The sequence below is a fragment of the Arachis ipaensis genome, chromosome B6 (genome assembly GCF_059453495.1).
Source record: "Arachis ipaensis isolate K30076 ecotype BB chromosome B6, ASM5945349v1, whole genome shotgun sequence".
Lineage (NCBI taxonomy): Eukaryota > Viridiplantae > Streptophyta > Magnoliopsida > Fabales > Fabaceae > Arachis > Arachis ipaensis.
In genome coordinates, this window is record NC_142441.1 from 87,248,659 (window position 1) to 87,262,855 (window position 14,197).

General features: G+C 42.0%; 1 non-coding gene across 1 annotated transcript; it reads left to right on the forward strand.

The window, feature by feature from the left end:
• Positions 1-11,601: 11,601 nt before the first annotated feature.
• LOC148561653 (small nucleolar RNA R71) lies at positions 11,602-11,708 on the forward strand. Its single transcript, XR_015887455.1, has one exon. It is a non-coding gene; the product is annotated as a small nucleolar RNA R71 (small nucleolar RNA).
• The last annotated feature ends 2,489 nt before the right edge of the window (positions 11,709-14,197 follow it).

A 14,197-nucleotide genomic window follows, 5' to 3' on the forward strand; every position in this document is an offset into this window, starting at 1 on the left:
ACCCTTCAGGTATCCATACAAGAACAATTGGCGCCCACCGTGGGGCCGAGAATATAATCCCTTCCATATATCATCGACCTCGAGGTTCTCGTTTGAAGTCATGGCTGAATACCTTCCACCCACACCATCCGAACTCCTTCAGATGGTGACCGAGTTGCGGCAAGCCAACCAGCGCATGGCCGAAGAGAACCAAAGAATGGCAAATCAAATTGCCAACTTGAATAACACCCAGATCGAAACAACAATGATCGGCAAGAACCGACAGGAGAAACCGAACATCAATCAGGACCAACACACGTCTCTGAAACCGCTCGGCACGACGAAGAGCAACCCGAGCATGATGAGGAAGCTTGGTCAGATGGTGAGGACGACAATCAAGAAAGTTCCCCTGGGCCATTCACGGTCGAGGTGATGAATTTCGTGTTACCCAGGAGGTTTACTCTGCCGACCACCCTAACTCCCTATGATGGGTTAGGTGATCCGAAGAAATATATCAAAAAGTTCACCTCCATAATGATAGTAAATGGTACATCTGATAAAGTTTTATGTCGTTGTTTTGCATCTTACTTAGACGGTCCTACACTTGATTGATTTTGTTCTTTTCCTGCAGGTTTTATTTATTGCTTTCGAGACTTATCAAAGCCCTTTGAGGAGCACTTTGCTGGATCCACCATTTACCTACACGACTCCGATTACCTTAATACAATCAAGCAAGGCCAGCACGAAAGCCTTAGGGACTACCTGACGCGCTTCACAAAGATAGCTATGAGTATACCCGACCTCCACCCCGAGGTGGAACTGCACAAAATAAAAAGCAAACTCCGACCAGAAAAATTCCAAGAAACTATTGTTGTAGCCAAACCTAAAACAATGGCCAAGTTCCGTGAAAAGGCTAAAGGTCAGATTGACATCGAGGAACTCCGACAAGCTCGGAAAATAGAAAAGCCTCACTACAGGGACGACGACAGAACACGACACACTATCGACGACTATATCATCGCGGACTGATCAAAATACTACTCTTTCCACCAAAAGCACGGACACACTACCGACGACTATATCATTGCCAAAGACCTTCTAGAGCGATTAGCTCGGCAATGTCACCTAGACAAATACATCGGCGACCACATACTGCGGCGAGCACCCCCTTCTGGCAAACAAAGCTCGGCCACACAGCATGGCCGAGATAAAGACCGACCGAACAACAACCATCCCGAACAACCAATACATATAATTAACTGTATTTCCGGAGGTTTTGTAGGTGGAGGAGCCACAAGCTCGGCAAGAAAGCGATCTTACCGAGCTATGCTTTCCATCAACGCTGATCAAACTCAACAGCAGACACTACCACACTCTCCACAGATAACATTCCAGACAGCCGATCATAATAATATGGTAGTGAATCTAGATGACCTGGTCGTAATCTCCCTACAGCTCGGAGATCTCCTAGTAAAAAAGGTGTTGCTAGACCCAGGGAGCAGTACCGACGTTCTCTTTTACTCCACATTCCAGAAAATGAAACTTAGCAATAACATCCTCCAACCTTCCACTGGTGACCTGGTAGATTTCTCAGGTGACAGAGTCCTGGTTATGGGCTCTGTGTGGTTACAAACCACACTTGGTGAGTTTCCTTCATAAAAGACTTCAGATATTCAATACTTAGTGGTTGATTATTTTAGTCCTTACAATTTAATACTTGGCCGACCTTTCTTAAATAGGTTCGGTGCTATAGTATCTACAATTAATCTTTGTATTAAGTTTTCTTTGTAGGATAACACAATTGCAACCATTCATAGTGATGCCCGAGAAGCCAGGGAATGCTACAACAACAGTCTCAAAAGACCTAACTCAAACACAAGAGCCCATGTTCACAACATCGGCAGCCTGGACGAGCTACCAGCTCTGGCCGATCTTGATCCCAGAGCGGGAACCCTTGAAAGACCAACCCCAACATAAGACCTGCATAAAATCTATTTCACAGAAAGCACGGACAAATTCACATACGTCGGCTCAATATTATCCTCAAAAGAGAAATCGTCATTCCGAGCATTCTTGCAGCAAAATGCCGACCTGTTTGCTTGGACGCCAGCTGATATGCCAGGCATCGATCCATCCATCATATCCCAGAAGTTGACATTAGATCCATCTGTCCGACCAGTAGCACAGAAAAAGAGAAACCTCGGCCATGACCGAAAACAAGCTTCCCTGGAAGAAACCAAGAAGCTCATCGACGCGGGCTTCATCCAAGAAATCAGATTCACAACATGATTGGCGAATGTTGTCATGGTAGAAAAACATAACGGTAAATGGCGCATGCATGTTGATTTCACTGATCTCAACAAAGCATGCCCTAAAGATTCCTATCCTTTGCCCTCTATTGATTGATTAGTTGATAACGCCTCTGGTTTTGAAAAACTCAGCTTTATTGATGCATATTCTGGCTATAACTAGATCCAAATGCATCCATCCGATCAAAATAAGACAGCCTTTATTACTGAATATGGAAACTACTGTTATAAAGTCATGCCATTTGGCCTTAAGAATGCAGGTGCAACATATCAATGTCTAATGGACAAAGTCTTCGGCAAACAGATTGGCAGGAACATTGAGGTCTACATTGACGATATGGTCGCCAAGACTAAGATCGGCAACAATCACCTTGACGACCTCGTAGAAATCTTCAGTCAACTAAGAAAATACAACATGCGGTTAAATCCCGAGAAGTGCGCATTCGGCGTCCAGAGCGGCAAATTCCTCGGCTTCATGCTCACAAGCCGAGGTATCGAGGCCAATCCAGAAAAATGCCGAGCTGTTTTAGACATGACAAGCCCACAAACCATCAAAGAAGTCCAGCGATTAACAGGGAGACTTGCTGCATTTTCTAGATTTTTACCCTGCCTAGCTTCTAAATCTTTATGTTTTTTCCAAACTTTAAAAACAAAAAAGCTTTGCATTGGACTGATGACTGTGAACATGCATTCCAAGTTATTAAAGAAAATCTTTCAAAACCACCAATCTTACAAACCCCCATTCAGGGGAAACCATTATCCTTATATTTATCTATCACTAACTGGGCTATAAGCTCTGCTCTTGTTGCAGAAAGGAAAAAGAAGCAGTTTCCAATCTATTTTACCAGCAAAATATTACAGAATGCCGAGCTTCAATATCTGAGCATTGAGAAGCTGGCCCTAGCCCTTGTCTTCTCGGCCAGAAGACTCCAACCATATTTCTAGAGCCATGAAATCCATGTTCAGACAGATCCTCCTTTGTGACAAGTCCTTCAGAAACCTGAGCTGGCTGGCCGACTAGTAAAATGGTCGGTGGAGCTATCGGAATTTGATATCAAGTATGAAGGCCGAACATCTATCAAGTCCCAATTCTTGGCCAACTTCATCGCCGAGCTCTCAGTACCAGACACAACCAAAGACTACATCGAATGGTCTTTATACGTTGATGGATCATCCAACCCACGAGGATGTGGAGCAGGTATCATACTTGATGATAGCCACGAAACATCATCGAACATTCCCTCAATTTTTTATTTAAAGCAAGCAACAACCAAAGTGAGTATGAAGCCCTAATTGCCAGCCTTAGACTCGCTGCCAACCTAAACATCACCGAACTTAAGGTATACTACGACTCCTTACTCATCGTTCAGCAGGTAAACAACTTATACCAAGTAAAGGACCCTTTACTTTCTAAATACCTTGACATTGTACAAAATTTACTTTCAAAATTTTCTAAATATGAAATACAGCACATACCCCAGGGAGAGTAATGGCCAAGCTGACATTCTGTCTAAACTCGCCAGTACTCAACCAAACGGGTCATCCCTTTATCAATCAACATTGCTTAAGCCAAGCATTGAACTCACAGAAATCTTAAGTGTAACACAGGAGGCAGATTGGAGATCTTCATACATAGAATATCTTAGGACAGGAATCTTGCCAGACGATGTCAAAAATATCCGACACTTTCAACGACAAGCATTCTTCTTTACAATTTATAACAACCGCCTATATAGACGAGGATTCTCTCGTCCATTACTAAAATGTCTTTGCAGAACAGAAGCCGAACTTGCACTTGCCAAGGCACATGAAGGGATCTGTGGTACATACCTCGGAGCCCGGAGTCTGTCTTCAAAAATCCTCAAAGCTGGATTATATTGGCCGACAATACGATAGGATTTCCAAACAAAAGTTAAAAGCTGTAACAACTGCCAGAAACACAGTCCGATCACACATCTCCCGACCAAACTCCTACACTGTTCCGAGGTAATGATACGCACAAAACTTGTCTCTCAACAAATTTTCTTCGGCAAGTGTACCGAATTTGTCATCAAGTAAAAACTCACAATAGAGTGAGGTCGAATCCCACAGAGATTGATTGATCAAGCAACTTTAATTAGAGGAATGTTCTAGTTGAGCGAACCAGAATTTGATTTGAGATTTGCAGAAAATTAAATGGCGGGAAAGTAAATAGCAGAAACAGTAAATGCTAGAAATAAAGAGCTGAATGTAAATAGCGGAAAGTAAATTGCAGAATCTTAAACGGGAATGGGGTAATTGCTCATAAAAGTAAATGGCAGAAATTAAAGAGAATGGTGGGTAAGATCAGAAATGGGGAGTTCATTGGGCTCAGGAGATGTTGCATTCTCTGGATCAAGTTCATTTTCATCTCTTCCTCAATCAATGCATTCATTGATCTCCTTGGCAATCTTAAGTGATCGAATTCCAATTTCTTGGTAATTCAATCTCTCAAATCTTGATCAATAGCCAATTCCTTGGTCAATTGCTCTTGAGAAGAGATGAAGTATGGTCACTGATTATACCACATGCATTTCCCAAATCAAGTATTTGTAGGATTATAGTCACATATCCATCCAAACCCAATTTAGTCCAGCATGAGAAAGCATTTCTAGCATGATCTCTTCATTCCTCTTTCAAGGTTCAGAAGAGATCCAAGTATGAATAGCTTCTTTTCCAAGATAACTACCCAATTGGATGAAGATCGAAAGCTTTCTAGTAAAATCAAGAGAAAAGATAGAAGAAGGAGAATGAAAACTAATATTGATCCATCAAATTACAATAGAGCTCCCTAACAAAATGAAAGGGGTTTAGTTGTTCATAGCTCTGGAAAATGAAAACCAAGATGGAGAATACATGATGAAAGTAAAACTAGAAGTGCAGAGAAAGTAAAATACAGAGAGTAGTTCTATGCCAAAGGCTCCCTAATTTTTCCAACTCCCTAACTAATTCAAAGCTACTCCTATATATACTACTCTTCTCATCTTCTAGTTGGCTCTTCAAGTCTTGGGTATGGGCCTCTGAATCTTGAGTTTGAAGCAGTTATCATTTTCATTGGGCTTAGCTTTTCTTGCAGAGAGGAAAGGTGAAGTAGGCAGGACTTTGACTCAGGACGTTAGTGGTGTCAACGTTAAGTGAAAGTGTGGGTTCAAGAACGTTAGTGACAATCACCTTTTTCACTAACGTTCCTAACCCAAATATGATCACGTTGACTTCAACGTTAGTGGCACTAACGTGACCACTAACGTTGCCTCTTGGTCCTTCGCACACGTTATTGGGACTTACCTTTCCCAATAACGTGGAGAGTCCTCCCTTGTCCCTACGTTAGAGTCCACGTTAACTAGGTTAACGTGGCTTCTAACGTAGCAGTGCCAATTCTTCGAGAACGTTAGTGACACTTACCTTTGTCACTAACGTTCCAATGTGCCCCTTTCCCACGTTAGAGTCCATGTTAACTAGGTTAACATGGCTTCTAACGTAGTAATGCTAGCCATCCCCAATGTTAGTGACAAAGGTGAGTGTCACTAACGTTGGCTCATCATCTCTTTATCCACGTTAGCTTCCACGTTAACTAAGTTAACGTGGGAGTTAACGTTGCTCATGGTGGCTCTTGGTGGTTCACCCCAACGTTAGTGACAAAGGTAAGTGTCACTAACGTTGGCTATCAATTGCTCTCTCCACGTTAGCTTCCACGTTAACTAAGTTAACGTGGGAGTTAACGTGGCTTATGGAGGCTTGGCCAACGTTAGTGACAAAGGTGAATGTCACTAACGTTGGCTTCTCTTTTGCTTCTTAACGTTAGAGTCCACGTTAACTAAGTTAACGTGGCAACTAACGTGGCCAATTATGAGCTTGGTCCAACGTTAGTGACAAAGGAGAGTGTCACTAACGTTGGCCTTGTTGTCTTCTTCCACGTTAGAGTTCACGTTAACTTAGTTAACGTGACTCTTAACGTGGGCTTATGATGGCTTCGAGGGCGTTATTGGCGATTACCTTTCTCATTAACTTTTCAAGTTAGCACCCATTCCACGTTAGAGGTCACGTTAGTGGGACTAACGTGACTGCTAACGTGGTTCTTCTTTGCTTCCTTTGTCCTGAAATCAAGCAACAAAGTGCATCAAAGTTCTAGTCCAAGTCATGAGTCATGCATCATCCAATTTGTCATCTAATTCATGCAAAATTCTCATGAAATCATGTAAAGTGCACAATGTATGCTTGAATTAAGATGTAAGTGAATATCTACCCAAAAATAGCTTATTTTCTAAGAAAATGCATGAAACTACCTTAAAAACAGTAAAGAAAAGGTCAGTGAAACTGGCCAAAATGCCCTGGCATCACAACACCAAACTTAAAGCTTGCTTGTCCCTAAGCAAGTACTGGAACAAGAGAATGATGAACGGAATGCCAAGAGAAATGAGTCATTCTTGTGGAAGTCATGTTCCTGGTTTTATGGTGGTTTCATGCATAGCAACTTAGGTTCATTCCTTCACTGGCTTTCAGACCTTTATCATGTTCTAGAATACTCACTTGATTGCATCCCATGAGACTTTTATTCATTGATCCTTTTGTTGTCATTTCAGGGCTTATTTGTGTTCTTAGGCTAAGTGCTCTGTAAGGGGACAACTCTTTAGAATAAGCTTTCAGCCAACACTCCCGAACCAGTTGGTTCAAGGTGCTAGGTGTTGAAGCACCCCTAAGGACTTACTTCCTCAAGTCTCTCCCCCATACATACACACCACAGGCACATGGTTTGTTTATTTTCTTTCCTTGAGGTCTTGGTGTCCAGCACTTCTTTGGGTTACTAAATGTTCTGTAGCAAAGATTGCTCTTGATAGTGGACTTTTAGCTGATAATCCCGGGTTAGTTAACCCAAGTTACCAGGTGATAAAGCACCCCTGAGAGCTTAGTAATCCAAGCAGATCCTTGGTACAGAAACACCACAGACACATCCCTCAAGACTCAAACCCTTGGTGCCTAGCCTCTTTTCTTGCTATTTTTCTTTTATTCTTCAACTTTGATTGTTCTTTCCCTTTTTCTTATTAGGATCTTGTTATTTAGCTAGTCTCATGGGGTGTGTTCAAGCATATGATTCATGACAGATAGTTGTCTTCCCACCTTGTGGTTGAACCAACTTAGCTAACTTATGACCACACCACAAACTCAGGAACTTACTCCATAGTATGAACTCCACTCTGGTCTTTTATAAAACACTCATTCTCTTTTCATTTGATTCAAAAGGACAAGCATACAATTAAGTAAGGAAATGATGCAGTAATGACATTCAGACTAGAAAACACAACCCTAATCAACAAAAAGTTTAAAAGACAGAATTGAAAAAGGTTCAAACTAACATGGAAGCATGTTCTATTTCATACAAGATCTTCCTTATTTAAAGCATAGAAAAGAATGGACCAAAGAAGGAACTCCACCACCTTTTACTCATGTGGATGCCCATGCTCCCCTCCTTGTTTGTCCTCTTTGTGTCCTCTTGCATTTCCTCGCATCCGTGCCAATCTTGCTTGCTTCCAATCCTCAAGTGCCTTCCTCACTGATTCATGACTCTCTTCCACCCTTTGTCTTTCTTCTCGTGCTAATTCATCCTTCATTTCTTCATACATTGCGATTCCCGGATGCAATATAGGCAGCTGTCCTACTAAGTATCCGAGGCTGGCTTGAGTGTTTATATGATGCCTAGTCTCGCTCATGTAAACTCCTTCTGCGAATGCCCTTTGCTCGTCCAATAGTTCTGCCTGTTCTATTTGTCTTCGATGCATCTCATGTATGTGTGCACCTTGATGTGCTTGGATGTTGATTAGCTTCTGGATGGATTCTTGTTGTTCATTTTGCCTTTGTTCTATCCTGTGGAATGTTTCACTCCATTGTTGTCCTTGACTCAGTTGCTGCTCCATCATTTGCTTTTGCCACTCCCCTTGTTGAGTCATCCATCTTGAGAGTGATTCTTCTTGCTGCCCCATCATCTGTAGTTGAAGCTCTTTCTGTGCTCCTTGGCTTTCCAAATATTGTCTAGATAGGCCATCAATGGCTTCCTGTAGTTGGTGCATATCCAAAGTGGCTGGTGCTTCCCCTTCTAAGATTTGTCCTTCTACTACTTGAGGGGCTGGCCTCTTCCTTTGCTTCCGTTGAGGCAGGGGGGATGCGGCAGCATGCATTCGTTGAACGGTTATTGGAATGCCCTCTTTTATCCACACAGGGTCCTCATCTTCAAACACCACCCCAGCTTTCTTGCATAGTCGGTAAATAGTGCTGGGGTAACCTAACTTTCCTCTTGAGTCGCTTTTCTCTGCCATCTTTCTAATGCCTGCGGCTATGAGTTCATGTACCTTGATCTCTCCTCCTTTGAGTATACAGTGCACCATTGTGGCTCTCTTGAGATTCACCTTCGAGTTGTTCCCTGCTGGGAGGATGGAATGTGAAGGGGGTATGGAGGGAGAGCTACTTATATATGGAAGTGATGGGCAAATGAAGGGTTTGGATAGATGATTTGAGTGTGAGATGGACGGATGGGGTTCAACATGGAGAAAGGACAAGGATCATCAACTTTATGAAGGGTGTTGCCCGGTCTTTGAGGGTCTCATTCTTTTCAATGTTGCATGGCAACATTTTCCAATGCATCCCTCCTTGAGGCACGTGTGTAGTACCCTCCTTTTGTGGTGTCCGAACCTTCCTCATTTAATTGTCCAATTAATCCCCTTCAATGCTCCTTTCCCTTTTCCTATAAAAATAAGAAAAATTAATATCATTGAGAAATTAAACTTTATGGCTAGAATAATAAAGAAAATGAACTAGATTGTTTATTCATGAACACCAACTAACTAACTAACTGTGTATCCTTATATGCACATTGGTAGCACCTTGGGTGACACCAAACTTAGTTTGTAGCACTGTGATGAAAAAGTTTTGTTCAAGGCTCCAAGATTAGCATGCTCTGGTTTGCATTCATGCTCTCTCGGCATGCTTTGAACACCAAACTTATTCTTCACTATATACTGCCTAATAAGGATTTTACCAAGTGTTTGTCAAGTTTGGGTTGGAATTCATGAATATTGACTTATTCACTATTTTCTAAAAGCATATAAAACATGGGTTGCCTCCCATGAAGCGCTTCTTTAGCATCACTAGCTTGACATTTCTCCTTCATCAGGGAGGTTGATAATGCTTCAAGTCTTCTCCTCTGGCAGTAGACCTATATCCAGTGGTTGTATCAATGATCTCTACATGTTCCAAGGAGAGAACTCTGTTGATAGTGAAGACCTTAGGTAACTAAGATGATACAGTGGGGAGATCATGGGGGATATCTAGGAAGTAAGCTGAGATCACTTTATCCCCTGGAGAGAAGTCCTCGGTAGGGATCTTCTTATTCCTCCACCTCCTTGGTACCTTCTTCTTTGTTCCTTGTGATGTTGTATTACTCTTTGTGACCTCCTCCTCTAAGGAAATGTGGTTACTGGTCTCATATGATTCTGGTGGTTTGGGTTCCTCCTGATTTTCTTTGAGCTGTGGCAATTGCTGTTTGCCTTGTTCATCAATCAAGGGAGTTCCCAGATGTGCTGGTTGTGCTTTAGTGCTTGTTTCTTCCTTCAATATCTCACTGTGATTCTTCCTTGGTCCCTTGTTCTCTTGATCTGTTTCTTGTGAGAGTTTGAAGACATTAAAGCTGAGTTGTTCATCATGGATCCTCAAGATTAGCTCCCCTCGCTCTACATCTATGAGTGCTCTGGCTGTAGCTAGGAATGGTCTTCCCAATATGATTGGGTGAGTGTGACTCTCTTCCATATCCAATATGACAAAGTCTATTGGGAGGTTGTATTTCCCAACCTTTACCAACACATTTTCCACCACTCCTATTGCTTGTTTTTGAGTTTTATCAGCCAGCCTGATGACTACATCTGTGGGCATTATCTCATTGATCTGCAGCCTCTTCATAAGGGATAAGGGCATTAAGTTGATGCTTTCTCCCAAATCGCAGAGTCCCTTATCAAACATGGTTTCTCCGATGGCACAAGGAATGTAAAAACTCCCTGGGTCCTTTCTTTTTGTAGGCAACTCTGGTTGAATGAGGGCGCTGCACTCCTTGTTCATCACTATAATTTGGCCTCCCTTGAGTGAGCTTTTCCTGGGAAGCAGTTCCTTCATATACTTGATGTATGCAGGCATTTGTTGGATGGTCTTGATGAATGGTATGTTTACATGCAGAGATGCAAACAAGTCAAGAAATCTTGAGTATATTCTCTTCTCCACAGCACCATTGAGTAGTTGGGAAAAGGGTGCATAGAGTCTCAGCAGCTCCTGTTGTGAGATTTTTGGTTCTTGGTGATCTTTTTCCTTCTTCTCTGCTGAGGTATCTCCAGGTTGTTCTGACGGCTTGTTTGGCTTGTCCTCAGTCTCCTTACCACTTATAGTGACCATCTTGCAATCTTCCCATCTTACTTTCTTTGTTTCACCTCTCGGATTTTTCTCTGTGTCACTTGGGAATCCATCTGTAGGTTTGGGAATCTGCTCAGAGAGATACCCCACTTGAGATTCCAACCTCTTGATGGTGTCTCCCTGGTTCTTAAAATTTGCTCGCACTTCCTCCTTGAACACCTTGTTGTCTTGAATCTCTTTGCATATGCCTTCAAGCAGGTTCTCAATCCTTGAGAGTCTGTCATCAGATGATGGTAGGTTGGGATTGGAGGTAGAAGGATGAGCAGTGTTATTTTAGTTTTGATATGGATGTGGAGAGGTGTTGTTATGGTGGTGTTGATATGTTCTCTGTGTGAATTGTTGGTGAGGTGCATTGTTGTTGGGGTTGTGATGTCTCTGATCTTCGCTTTGATCTTGTTGATTTCCCCACCCAAAGTTTGGGTGATTCCTCCAACCAGGGTTGTAGGTCTTAGAGTATGGGTCATGATTTTGTCTAGGTGAATTCCCAATGTAGTTGTCTTTCTCCTACTCACTCTCTGCCTCTGCATTCACTCCCTCTTGGGTTGTTGATGAGGTGGTGATTGCTGCTACTTGGGTCCTCTCCATCTTCTTGGTGAGGTCAGTTAAATGCTTGGTAATGAGCTTGTTTTGGGCCAGCAGAGCATCTACATTGTTTAGCTCCATCACTCCTCTAGTGTTCCCTCTTTCGGAGGCATAGAAGTAGTCGTTCTCTGCTACAGTTTCAATGACATCTATGGCCTCCTCAATGGTCTTCTTCTTGTTCAGAGATCCCCCGGATGAGTGGTCTACTGCTTTCTTTGATTCATAAGAAAGGCCTTCATAGAAAATGTGTAGCTGCACCCATTCATTGAACATATCTGGTGGACACCTCCTCGTTAGGTCCTTAAACCTCTCCCATGCTTCATATAGAGTCTCACCATCCTGCTGCCTGAAAGTTTGAACCTCAGCTCTCAGCCTGTTAATTCATTGAGGGGGATAGAATCTGGCTAAAAATTTGTTCACCACATCTTCCCAGGTTGTCAAACTCTCCTTAGGGAAGGATTCCAGCCATTTAGATGCCTTATCCTTGAGTGAGAAAGGGAACAAAAATAGTCTATAGGTGTCAGGATGAACACCATTAGACTTCACAGTATCGCATATCCTCAGGAAGGTGGTTAGATGTTGATTGGGGTCTTCTTGGACGCCTCCTCCGAATGAACAGTTGTTCTAAACAAGGGTGATGAGCTGTGGTTTTAGTTCAAAGTTGTTGGCATGTATGGTTGGCTTTTGAATGCTACTCCCACAGTTTCCTGGGTTTGGGTTGATGTAGGAGCCTAGAACTCTTCTCTCTTGTCCAGCATGATTTGCTAGACCTTCTCTGCCATGGTTGTGAGCCACTTCTTCATGGATGTTCTCCATATTCTCCTCCATGTCTAGTTCAAAGTACTCTTCCTCTTCCTCAGCACCCACTACTCTTTTTCCTCTTGCTTCCCTCCTTAATCTAAGGAAGGTCCTCTCAGGTTCAGAATCAAAGGAAGTTGAAGCCTCGCTTCTCCTCCCTGTCATACAACCAACAAAGTACAAGCAAGGAAACAGATCCAGAAAGTATTCTATTAGAATTACTGTTAGTGTGAGTGATGCAATATATCAAACAGTTAGTGGGTTAGTGAACTGAATTGTAAATAACTAAAAAAAATAAACGAAAAAGTAGGGGGAAGGGAAGAAATTAACTAAAACTGAAAGCGAATTAACTCAACAAAAATTTAAATCAAACAAAAGAAAAATGCTCAATCTAGTTATCCTCCAATTTAATCATTGTTGATTCAAAATCAATCCCCGGCAACGGCGCCATAAACTTGATACGCACAAAACTTGTCTCTCAACAAATTTTCTTCGGCAAGTGTACCGAATTTGTCGTCAAGTAAAAACTCACAATAGAGTGAGGTCGAATCCCACAGAGATTGATTGATCAAGCAACTTTAATTAGAGGAATGTTCTAGTTGAGCGAACCAGAATTTGATTTGAGATTTGCAGAAAATTAAATGGCAGGAAAGTAAATAGCAGAAACAGTAAATGCTAGAAATAAAGAGCTGAATGTAAATGGCGGAAAGTAAATTGCAGAATCTTAAACGGGAATGGGGTAATTGCTCATAAAATTAAATGGCAGAAATTAAAGAGAATGGGTAAGATCAGAAATGGGGAGTTCATTGGGCTCAGGAGATGTTGCATTCTCCGGATCAAGTTCATTTTCATCTCTTCCTCAATCAATGCATTCATTGATCTCCTTGGCAATCTTAAGTGATCGAATTCCAATTTCTTGGTAATTCAATCTCTCAAATCTTGATCAATAGCCAATTCCTTGGTCAATTGCTCATGAGAAGAGATGAATTATGGTCACTGATTATACCACATGCATTTCCCAAATCAAGTGTTTGTAGGATTATAGTCACATATCCATCCAAACCCAATTTGGTCCAGCATGAGAAAGCATTTCTAGCATGATCTCTTCATTCCTCTTTCAAGGTTCAGAAGAGATCCAAGTATGAATAGCTTCTTTTCCAAGATAACTACCCAATTGGATGAAGATCGAAAGCTTTCTAGTAAAATCAAGAGAAAAGATAGAAGAAGGAGAATGAAAACTAATATTGATCCATCAAATTACAACAGAGCTCCCTAACCCAATGAAAGGGGTTTAGTTGTTTATAGCTCTGGAAAATGAAAACTAAGATGGAGAATACATGATGAAAGTAAAACTAGAAGTGCAGAGAAAGTAAAATACAGAGAGTAGTTCTATGCCAAAGGCTCCCTAATTTTTCCAACTCCCTAACTAATTCAAAGCTACTCCTATATATACTACTCTTCTCATCTTCTAGTTGGCTCTTCAAGTCTTGGGTATGGGCCTCTGAATCTTGAGTTTGAAGCAGTTATCCTTTTCATTGGGCTTAGCTTTGCTTGCAGAGAGAAAAGGTGAAGTAGGCAAGGACTTTGACTCAGGACGTTAGTGGTGTCAACGTTAAGTGAAAGTGTGGGTTCGAGAACGTTAGTGACAATCACCTTTTTCACTAACGTTCCTAACCAAAATATGATCACGTTGACTTCAACGTTAGTGGCACTAACGTGACCACTAACGTTGCCTCTTGGTCCTTCGCACACGTTATTGGGACTTACCTTTCCCAATAACATGGAGAGTCCTCCCTTGTCCCTACGTTAGAGTCCACGTTAACTAGGTTAACGTGGCTTCTAACGTAGCAGTGCCAATTCTTCGAGAACGTTAGTGACACTTACCTTTGTCACTAACGTTCTAATGTGCCCCTTTCCCACGTTAGAGTCGACGTTAACTAGGTTAACATGACTATTAACGTAGTAATGCTAGCCATCCCCAACGTTAGTGACAAAGGTGAGTGTCACTAATGTTGGCTCATCATCTCTTTATCCACGTTAGCTTCCACGTTAACTAAGTTAACGTG